This window comes from Triturus cristatus, chromosome 5_2 (assembly GCF_964204655.1).
Source record: "Triturus cristatus chromosome 5_2, aTriCri1.1, whole genome shotgun sequence".
In the NCBI taxonomy this organism is placed as follows: domain Eukaryota; kingdom Metazoa; phylum Chordata; class Amphibia; order Caudata; family Salamandridae; genus Triturus; species Triturus cristatus.
The window spans coordinates 1101347416-1101359160 of NC_140588.1; the positions used below are offsets into that span (position 1 = coordinate 1101347416).

General features: G+C 41.0%; 1 long non-coding RNA gene across 1 annotated transcript in view; it reads right to left on the bottom strand.

Moving 5' to 3' along the window:
• The window catches only part of LOC146829766 (uncharacterized), a 31840-nt gene extending 28955 nt beyond the window's left edge, over positions 1–2885 (bottom strand). Inside the window, exon 1 of the long non-coding RNA XR_014962044.1 lies at positions 2735–2885. This is a non-coding gene — a long non-coding RNA (uncharacterized LOC146829766). The remainder of the gene's footprint in view (positions 1–2734) is intronic.
• Positions 2886–11745: the final 8860 nt, after the last annotated feature.

Sequence of the window (11745 nt, forward strand, 5' to 3'; positions counted from 1 at the left end):
GGCTACCAATGTTTACATTAGCGGTGACTTATATGTAAAAAAAAAGGAGCATAAAAGGCGTGGCAGGGCGGTTTGATTGAAAAGTTGATATAGCAGTGGAACACTGTTTTCAGGCTGCAATGGCAGGCCAAGACATGTTTTAAGTGTTTCTTACGTGGATGGAAGAATAAGTGTTGATGGCCCACAGTTAGCATTTAATTTACAGGCCCTTCGTATAATGTATATCATTCTTTAAGGGACTTACAAGCAAACTAAGTATGTTAACTCGGTATAAACCAATTCAACCATGTTTTAGGGATTGAGTACAACTACTTTAGCAGGATAATCCCAACCAAATTGTAGTGAAAATGGGACTTAACCATTAAAAAAGGTTTATCATTACAATTTAATAGGTACCAAATATGAGATATCTACCTTCCAGGAGTTACAACTAATTAAATGTAATAAGGTATCTCCAATGTTATCCAACGGGAGGGGTAGGCCTCACAGTAGTGAAAAACAAATGTGGAAATGTTTCGCAAGCAGGAGATGTAAAACCTAACACTACATGTCAAACCTTTTAATTACACAACACCCTGTCCTATGGCTTATCTAGGGCCTGCCTTGGGGGTGACATATATCTATCAAAAGGGGAGTTAAAAGCTTGGCAAGGGGGTTTGAATGGCAAGTTGATATCACAGTGGAACCCTTTCTTAAGACTGCAATTGCAGGCCTGAGACATGTTTGAAGTGTTTTTTAAATATGTGGCACAATACCTATTGCAGGCCCACAGGTAACATTTAATTTATACACCCAGAGTATATGGTACACCACTCTACAGGGGACAGACAAGCAAATTAAATATGCTAATTAGGTATAAAGAGATGTAGGATGAAAGCACAGTCTTTTTAGCACTGGTTAGCAGTGGGAAGCTGCAGAGTCCTAAAGCAAACAAAAGCAAATTCAGCAACAAAGTGGAGTGTGAAGGTAAAATGTTTGGGGCTGACTATGCAGAGAGGGCCAGGTGCAACATTCTCAATCCTGGATTGCGGCTGAATTGCTGAACACACTGGCAGAATAGCCGGCCTGGCATCAGTCTTCTGGTTTAATAATATGATTTCTTCTATTTTCCATTGCCTTTTCTGATGAACAGTTTGGAATTACTCATCAGTCATGAAAATGCTCCAAATTTAAATGACAAACTCTTAATTCTTTAAAATAAAAATCATATTATTTAAAGTGCCTTCCTCTACACCAATGCAAGTTAAAGGGTGAAATAAAATGACAACATGTATATCTATTCTTTACTTGTGTGGTGAAGATCTGACCTATTTTGATGTAGCTGCAGCTTCTCTTGCTCAGTTTCAACAACTACACAAATATAACTTTTGAGAGGACATAATCCATACATTACATGTGCAACATCTTCAGCCCTGACATTTTTTTGCCAAATGCATTATGCACACATTCATGTGTATGCTGTCTGTGTAAGTCAGCTACTGGCTTCTTAATGGACATAGACCAGGATCTTCTCTGCATCTTTCACAATTTGAACAATATCAGTTTGTATTCTTGCATGCTGTACTTAGCCATGCTACTGAGATCCTGTCTACCAACTGTATAATGGGCTAGCACAGATTTGCTTATGCAGCTAGGATGGCAGGGTTCATGGGAGTAAGAGTACCATTTTCTGTTGATGCACTTCATTCTTCCTGTATCTCGGGTCTGAGGTTGTTATTTTCAGGTACATTTTATTATTTCTTGCTAATGGACAGTAGGAATGTTGCACCATGTATCCTCCTTTAAACGTGCATGTGTTCAGTCTTGAGAATCACGTTTAACTAATTGCAATTGTACAATTATGGCCCTGAAAGGGTAGGTTTTAGATTGATGTAACTCGGTATTGCATTGGGATAACGTTTTACTTGCTGGTAATTTAAGATGCTATCTTCTTATATGTTGTTGGGTTCATTGATGGAGATTCAGTTGTTACCGTAGACAAAGTGTTTGCTATGTGTACAAGGTAAAATGTGTGTGCCTAAAGGATCTCCCCAAATCACACCTTGCTGAATTCAAAATGTTTAAAAAAGTATAACTTTCTGGGATACATTATTGGTTTCACACCTATTTCTACCACTAAATGGAAGGCCATTGAAAGCACAATAAATTGGAAAAAAAGCTAAGTCCCAGTAAAATGCCAAAACTATATAGGAAATGTTGACTTTCTGACAAAAGACTGCTTTTGTTTGAAAGCTGGGAAGATGGTTAATTTAGCACCAGAACCCTTAGTGGATACCGTTTGCAGGTAAAAAACCCGACAATGTCTTCTGCAGCATTTATTTCTCCAAAAATGAAAATTGTGTTGTATTTTGAGGACTTTCTCAGTCTCTTCCTGGGGAATATACAAACCCTGGGAACCTTTAGGATCCTCTGTATGTTGGAAGGAAAAGATGCAAATTTGGCAGGGATACCTTACGTGGACAAACATTATGGGTGCCGAAGCGCAAACTACCCCTGATAGACAAAAAAGCATGGCATGGGAGGTCCCACGGAATATGAAAACCCACCCTTACAAAGTCTGAACCTTGATGGTGAAACAGCTAGTATTCTCACCATTGTCCACTCAGTCATCCTAATGCTGTCATAAATTGCATTTATTCTTTTTTTAGTATTACTTTAAAAACAAAATCTGTTGAGGAGCACATGAAATTTCATACTTTCCACAAAAGTGAAAAAAAAGAAGGAGTTTTCTTACCTTGAGGAAGGCAGCCTTGCTCACCCTTGGTCTCTAGTGCAAGGCAGTGCACAGAAGCTAGTGTTGATATCTTGCTATTTTCTTGGCATGACTCTCAGGTCTTCTGCCTGAGTTGACCATGTCTCAGAAATCAGTTTCTGCTTCTCATTGTGCAGTCTTGTATATATGTATTTGTTTTTTATTAGCTAAGCTTTTCCCACAAAATGTTTAATATACTGAAGACGCATCTCATTAAACTCAGCCCAGAGACAGAACAGCACACAAAGATCTGATTTGATTATGACAAATTTTAAATGTTGTCTTTGAATACACTGCCAAGACCACAGCCTGCGGTTTTGAGGCCGAATTACAATGTCTTAAGCTCCGGACCTACAATACAAGCTCAGCTTTGTGTGTAGAACACTTTAATTAGTGTGATGCAAATATATGCCTTATGTTGTGCATGGAAATGTCACTTTTCTTTATGTAGAACCCAAACAGTGCTACGTGAAGCTTTTTAAAAGTTTCAGACAAAAACAGTGCCTATTTGGTTGGTTTTTCATCTGACTCAAAAGCATGTATCCTGACAGATGCCTATTGAGCAGATGTTACCCTTGACCTAAATGAATTGTCCAAAAAATGGACTATACGGGTGAAGTTTGAGCAGGAATCAGGACTAAACATGTAACCTTGATGTGTAATGCTGCTGCGATGGTATTACAGTAGTAAATTAGCACAAATCTCAACCTATACCCTGCTGGTGGCTGCATAAAGGCATCTAAAAATGTGATAGGTGGAATGCTTGAATTAATCTCAGTAATTGATAATTTCTCGGTCCGCAACCCAGTCTATTGTTATTTTTTACCCATGCAGGAAGTTTCCCAATTGGCCTCATTCGTCTATAATACGAACAGTCTAACCTGAGCTGCGAGGACAGGCACACAGACATCCCAAGCCAGGTTTAGAGCATTAGGCATCTTCTGTTGCATGCAGCTTGCTTCCAATCACATATGTGGCTTCAAGAGAACCCTGTTTAAACTTACTCATTGGTTAGGAATTCGCACTGACATTATGTAAAAAACATGATAGGTCAAATTTAAGCGTTCACCCATCATTCTTTTTACATTTTCCAGGTATGCTAAGACTTGGTTGTCTAGCTCGTTGTGCCATAGCGATCAAGCTACCCCCTACTGGATACTTACTTAAACGTGTTCTCAATTTGAGGGAACCTGGTTTGGTTGACAGGGGTTGATTGATCCCACTGGAGCAGAACCAAGGCTGATTCGCATATGGCTCATTCCTGTCTGGAGTGTCTTGGTGGGCAGAAAGAATTGCACTGGATTATAGCCCAGAGTTTTTACCAGTGGCTGAGATTCATTTGAGAAATTAACCCATTAGATTTTTGTTTTCATGAGTGCAGGATCCGAAGTGTAGCAGACCTGTCCAGACATGGGTCTTGTGCTCACTGGGTCAATTACACAAATACAAATCTTACTTTAGAGATCCAAATAGCCTAAACCAGCATAGAGTTGCATCTGGTCTTGCTTGAAGATGACCCGGATTGGCAGTTGTAGCTGCACAGTTCCTAATGGAGGAAGACCAAAGATGATTTACATATTTCTAACTCCTTTCTGATGTGACTGCTGGACAAAAACCAAAGCAAAGCTAAGATCAATTCAAACATTCAATCATTTTTTGAGAGCAGAGGCAAATGAACAGTTTCATCATCTGCACATAGCTTCATCCTCTGAATGCAGGAATGCAGGAGTTCCATAAGACAAAGTTAAAACCCTTGTTCATATTTTTTCTGATGGGAGCATTCCAATAGATCCTGCTAAAGTACAAGTGCAGCCAAATGCTGATCTCCATAAAATGTTTCCATGGTACGTTAATTTCTTGATATGGTCAATTGCTGTTCCAGATACATAAGAGACTTGATGAAAACACATTTTTTGTTTCATTGGTCACATGGATGTGACAACAGTTTTAAGGACATTAAACAAGCCATTGAGAATGCTGCTGAAATGGCATATTTCAAACCATAGCTTCACACACAGGTTGTTGTTGAGGCTAGCCCAGTTGGGTTAGGCACCATCCTTGCAAAGCACAGTGAAGACTCGAACGCTTGAAGCCACATTGGGGAATATGGAAATACAACTTGTGCCGAGCAGAACGTGCAGACTCACAATCTGAAATAGATGGCTTAGCTGTGTTATGGGCTTGTGAACATTTACATGTATGGACAATATTTTACAGTGGTAACTGTCATTAAGCTTTACTGACTATATTTCAAAATCCAAAGGCCAAAATGTCTCCTCACATTGAATGTTGGGGACTGTGTTTGCCAGAGGATAATTATACCATTGTTGATCATCCAGAAGGTGGTCTGGAGAAACATTTTCCTTGATTGTCAAAGTCCTGTCCTTGAGGCAACTGCCTTTATTCAAAAACTATTCACCACACCTTGATCATGTTCGAACTCGCAAAGCATGCATTGACTTTTTCTTCCTCTTTACAATGGACATCGTCTATTGGTGATTATGGATGAACACTCTACTAAGTAAAGATCTTTAATCTACAACTCACGAACGAGTCTTTGAAAGACTAGACGGCATCTTTGTGCCACGGGGTGTTCCAGCTATAGCAGTCTGCCAATGTCCCGCCTTTCAATAGTCAACAACTTAGAGATTTCTTGGCATATTTTCAGATAAAGCATACGTCTCTGCCCACAAGCCGCGCTTGAAAAATACAATATGAAAACTGTATTGAATGCCACCTTGAGAGCTTATTGTGCAACACCTCATTCAACCACAGGTGAAAGTCTTGCAACTTTGAAGTTCCGGAGAGCAATGAACACCGAGGTACCTGAAAGGAACAATCAGAGAAAGAAAAATTAGATGGCAAACCATGAGAAGGACTTGGTGAGCAAACAAAAGATGAAAGCATATGCTGACAAAAATTGACATGCGCAAAACATCATCTTTAAGAGAGGAGAAGAAGGGCTCATATGACAAATACAGAAAAGAAAAGCTGATACTCCTTTTTATGTAGAACGGTTCCAAGTAATGTCTACTAAGGGACAAATGGTAACTGCTGACCATCATGGGAAGTCTATCACCTGAGACTCTTCTTGCTTCAGGCACTTGACCAATTGTTCACCAGATCAAAGTGCAAGAAGAGAGAATGGGTCTGAAACATCAGGCAAATGATGTTGCTTTTACACCATTGATGCAAGTCCTGGAAATCGCTGAAGATACCTTCTAGTTTTCCAAATAAGATCATGTTAAACAGTTAAAGCACCAAAAAGATTGATTGAAGTGATTTGAATATATATGTCTGTCGATCCAAATATTTAATAACATTTTCTTTTTACATTAAACAGAGGGGAAGATGTAGTGTCCTGCGAATTAGAAATTATGGAATCATTTTAACTCCAGATGAACTCGTTAGAACTGTCACATAAGTGTTAGAGCAGAATGTACTGAAGGTTGGTTTAGAAAATTGTACTCACACTTATACGCACATGAATAAAGACATGCATTGCTAAGCCTCGTGTGTGGCATAATCATTCAAGGGCACCCGGGCGGGGGAGGACGCTATAATTCCTGTAGTTCATAATCATACAATCTATAAATAACAGATGTCTTGAATGTTGCTTTCCATTTGTATTTAGACATCTTTACCAGAGATTCCCAGTAGTACTATCTTTGTTTTAGGGTTGATCCGATGCTGGGTATTAACCCCTTTGGTGCCAGGGATGTAATGGTTATGTCCTTGTCAGTAGTTCTGTTGTGCCGAGGACATAACCATTATGTCCTGGCACTGCCACACAGGGGAAGCGCTGGTGTTCCCCCAGTGGGGAACCCACTCACATGACTTCAATGGAAATCCCGAAAAGGACTTTTCCCCATGTCTGTACAGAGTGGATTGCTGCTCCATGATCTTGGCTGTAAATATATTTTTAGGTGAGGGACCCCTTGGGAAAGAGATGCTGCCTTGGGTGCAGTATGTTTCCCTGTGTTTTATCCCCCCAGGCCTAGGTCAGCCATTTCATTGGCCCATCTAGCCCCCAGGAGTTGAAACCCACTCGGAGCCAGAGATTTTGTCCATTATGTTTAGGTGGCGCGACCCCTTGGGCAAGAGTTGCCCCCCTTTTGGGGCATTGATAATTTGGCCATTTCTGCCACCCTAAGGGGTATATTGACCATACATGTTTAGGCCCATTTACCCCTGGGGGGGGCAGAAGTCCCTAGACCACTTTATTTTCATATATATGTGCAAAATGTTTTGGGAGCAGTTCTGGGGTAAATATTCTGTACATTCTAGCTCTTGGGGCAGATCGACCATGTATTGTTAGACAACCAAGGAAAGTTTGTCTGCTAAGTGTAGTTGGCTGATGAGTGTTTTGGCATTTGGCAGGTTGTATGTGGACTGGCACTTGCTGGCAGCGTGTGTGGTTGGCATTTGGATTGTGATGGGCAGACTTCATAGTATTTGATAATGTTAACTGTTATTTTTTATCATCATTGGTATTTGTATTTTTTCCTCCTTTGATTCTGGTGCAAAGTTGTTATCCTCGTGGTTACGGTTTTGACAATTGTAGATCTGTAAACTGCGTAGTTGCTGGCGTTTGGCAAGAAATCTTTTTTATACTGTTTACTGGAAATTAGTATCAATGACCAGCTTGAATGTGTTTTTAAAAATGCGGCTATAATATCAGCCTATTTAGCTTCTGTTTCAATGTGTGTGAAAGTTTCCTTCTATATGTGCACAATGTGTATTGTGTTTCCTTGCGTGCAATTTTCTTTTGTTTTTCTTTTCTAGTGGGTTTTCATTGGTGCGTGCTGTGTTTGTGCAGTGTAGGTGCTGGCGAGTCTACCTGTCTTTAGCAAGTGAGTGGTATTGTTTTATAGTATGTAGGTCTTTGAGTGCTTTGCATTGGTTGACTTTACCTTGCAATTGCTCTATGTCAGTAGTTTTACTTTTTGTTTTATAAATCCACACTTTGTTTATCACTTATTTTACAGTTTTGGGTATTGTTGACTTATTTGTGAAGTACTTCTCTTGGTAAGGATTACTGGCTAGCTGCAGGATGACCACTCAGCAGGTTGTTGGTATGCTTTTTAAGTCTTCTTCTGACCATGATTATAAGTCTGGCTCTGTTCTGAGACAAAGGCCAGAATTCTGTCAGTGAATTTTTGTCAGAGAGAAATCACCTAATTAATAAGCTGCTTTCAGTATGGATGAAGCTACTCTCAGTGTGGAAGAAGTACCTATTTAGAGGTGGACACTGATGTGCCGATAGTGCAGCAGGAGGCATCTGGATTGCAGCCCAGGGATGCAAGGCTTCCCATTGGAAGTGCTGGACTCTGGGTTGACCCAAACATAGTACAGCTGGTGTTGCCTGTCTTTAGTGGAGTTGCAGGTGTAGAGTAAATTGTGAAAATGTTCTGCATATAAAATTGGCTGGCTGTGTGGGAGTAGTAACTTGCTGCTGGTCACTTCACATACTTCTAGTCAAACACCAGTCCACACATTCCGTCAGCATGTGTGGTTGCTGTGTCAGGCTTGTGGGCTTATGAAAGTGATGCACCCTAGAATGGCACTGCCTGTTGATGTGAGTGTTGTAATGTGCTGGGCCCACAGCTGGCAGTGTGAATGGTCTTGTATGTGTCATGAATGAAAGGTGTGTGAATGGCCTGTAAAGAGGTTGGCACCTTGCCATGGCTTTACTGCTCACGTGCTGTGAGTCAATGGTTCAGGTTTTTAACCTTCGAGCTATTAACAGTGCATTTCCTTTTTGTCCAATATCTTGTTAATAAACTTTTACACTCTGAACCTTCACTCACCCTCTTCCCAAATCCAACCAGTATATTATGTGTACTCAAGGAATAGTTGGTTGTGAAGTAATATTTGCATTTTATGGCTTTTTTCCCCAGGGATTACATTTTACTGACATTGTCTGTTGATGTGAGTGTTGTAATGTGCTGGGACTGCGGTTGGCAGTGTGAATGGTCTTGTATGTGTTATGCATGAAAGGTGTGTGAATGGCCTGTAAAGAGGATGGTACCTTGCTGTGGATTTAGAGCTCTCGAGCTGTGAGTCAATGGTTCAGGTTTTTAACCTTTTAACTATTAACAGTGCATTTCCTTTTTTGTGAAATATCTTGTTAATAAAATGTTACACCCACACTCGTCCCAAATCCAACCAGTATGTGTATGTACTTGAGGAATAGTTGGCTGTCAAGTAATATTTGTATTTTCTAGCTTTCTCTGCCAGGGTGTACATCTTATTGACTTGTCTGTTGATGTGAGTGTTGTAATGTGCTGCACCCATGGCTACCAGTGTGAATGGTCTTGTATGTGTCATGTATGAAAGGTGTGTGAATGGCTAGTAAAGAGAGAATAAATGACATTACAACACATGCAATTAATTACAAAGCATGATTTTACAACACTGTCTTTACATCCCAACTACCATTACATTGCATGATTTTACAATGCATGCCATTACAATGCATTTTTTTCAACTACCATTACAGCGCATTCCATTACAGCACCTACCATTACAACTCATACCATTACAATGGATAATACTTTTAGGGCAACAGTAGGGTAAGTGTTAGAAAGTGTAGGGTTAACAATTACTATTCCTACTCCAGTGAGTGCAACAGTAGGTAAAGTGTTGGATAGTGTAGGGGTAAAAATTACTATTGCGATGTACCCCAAAATCCATACCCACCCTAATACTAAAAAAATCTCAATTACTTACCTTATAATGTGTTGTAATGTTATGCGTTGTAATGGTCTGCGTTGTACTGGCATGCGATGTAATGACAAGCATTGTAATGGCATGCATTGTAATGGCATGCAATGTAAAGGCAGTTGCTTTGTAACAGTTGCATTGTACAGGTAGGTCGTTGTAATGACTGCATTGTAATGGATGTTTCCCATAAAGAGCTTGGTACCTTGCCATGGCTTTAGAGCTCACAAGCTGTGAGTCAATGTGTCAGGTTTTTAACCTTTTACCTAGTAACTGTGCATTTATTTTTTGTGAAATATCCAGTTAATACAATATTACGCTCTGAACCTTCACTCGTGCCAAATCCAACCAGTAGGTGTGTGTATGTGAGGAGTAGTTGGTTCCGAAGTAATATTAGCATTTTCTGGCTTTCTCTTCCAGGGTGCACATTGTCTCTATGGAAAATCTATCAATTCTTGATATTTTCATAAAGTAGAAACCCAGGGTAGGACAGGGTGGTGTCCCTCTCATGGATCCCAGCAAGTTGTCTTGCCCAAAATGCCCTGCAAACCTGTAACTGAGACTACAGTCACACATTTTCCTTGAATTACTGTGCCATATTCTTCTCGAATTAGAAAGAAGCCACAAATTCCTTACTGCTCAGCATTCCCCCAGGTATCCCAATAAAAATGGTACCTCACTTGTGTGGGTGGCCAAGTGTCTGCTAAAACTTATTATGGAGGCATCAAAACTGAAATGACCTAGTTTTGCAAGGGACTCACCTGCGTTTTTGGTCCCGTGCTCATCGGCCATGGAGGAAAACCTACCTAATGCAGACATTTCTGAAAACTAGACAACCAGGGGAGACCAAGGGTGTGTAGCTTGCTTGGATTTTCCATCGTTTTTCTACCCAGAAACCCCAGCAACCCCCAAATGGAGCTGAAAAAAGTCACATTTTCCTCACATTTGTGTGTGGGATTTGGTAGATTTCTCCAAATAGCTGCAGAGCCCTGGACCAAAAACACAGATGACCCCCTTGCAAAACAGTTTCGGGCCATTTTCTGTTGCGGGTACTAGGCCTACAAACAGAAGTGAGGTAGCATTTTTATTGGGAAACTTGGGGTAACTTGGGAGACTTGGGACACATTGCAAAAATGGGTTTGTTTTCTGTGGAAAAATGTGATGTGTCCACATTAAGTTTTGGCCAGTTTCCCGTCACAGGCACTAGACCTACCCATCCAAGTGAGGTACCATTTTTATTGGGAGACTTAGGGGTTTGGTGCATGGAAGTTTGTGGCTCCCCATGCATTCCAGAAATTTCCATCACATAAATTAGAGGAAATTGTGTTTTTTACAAAGTTTGAGGTTTCCATTGGATTCTTGGTAACAGAACCTGGTGAGACTCAAACACGTCACCCTTCCTGGACTCCCCTGGGTGTCTAGTTAAAAAAAATGTACAGGTTTATTTATTTAATTTAAACAGTTTTATATAGCGCTGTCTAGCCCCGTAGGTATCAGAGTGCCTTACATAAGGTCAGCAAAGTTACAGCAATAATAACAATTAAACGTTACATCAAATATATGAGACACATTTACGGGAGAGAAGGAGAGACAAGTATAGAGGGAAGGGGAGAGGGGGAGTGAGAAGGGAGAGGACGAGGATGAAGAAGGAATAAGAGACAAAGGCTAAGTCAGCACAAAGACCGAATGGGTATGTGACGGCCAGGGAGGTAGTCCTAGGCCAGTCTCCCCTATAGCTCTCAAGGAAGCTTCAACGGGTATCGGTCAGAAAGGTGGATAGAAAGGTGACAGGCAAAGGCAGAATGGCAGAAATATGATGAGGGGGAGGGTGGGTGAGACAGTGAGAAGGGGAGAAACTGTACCCAAGGTCCGGCTGGCAGGTGATGGTCAGGGGGTGAACCAAGTCCGATCTCCTCATTAGCTGAACAGAGCAGCTCCACTGGGCATCGGACATAATGCTTGGACTCCGCTGTCATGTAGAGGTCATGTGTACTCAGGGATTGTCAGAGTAGTGCAGGGGGCATGGTCCAAAAGAATTCTAGATGTCCTCTTGCGGTCAGGCACAGTCCTGGAAGGGTTGAGTAAGTAAAAGTTCAGCAAGGGAGAAAAAGTCACCATTGTCGGCTATGTTGGGCTCAGGCATCATTGGACCCTTTTATACACCGAGAGTGTGCCTAGTACAATGGAGCTCTGTAGGGAGGGAAGGGTCAGACTCCCATTAGTTCTTAAAAAGGACACAAGATCTCCCCCAGTGTCCCTAGGCGCTCGAG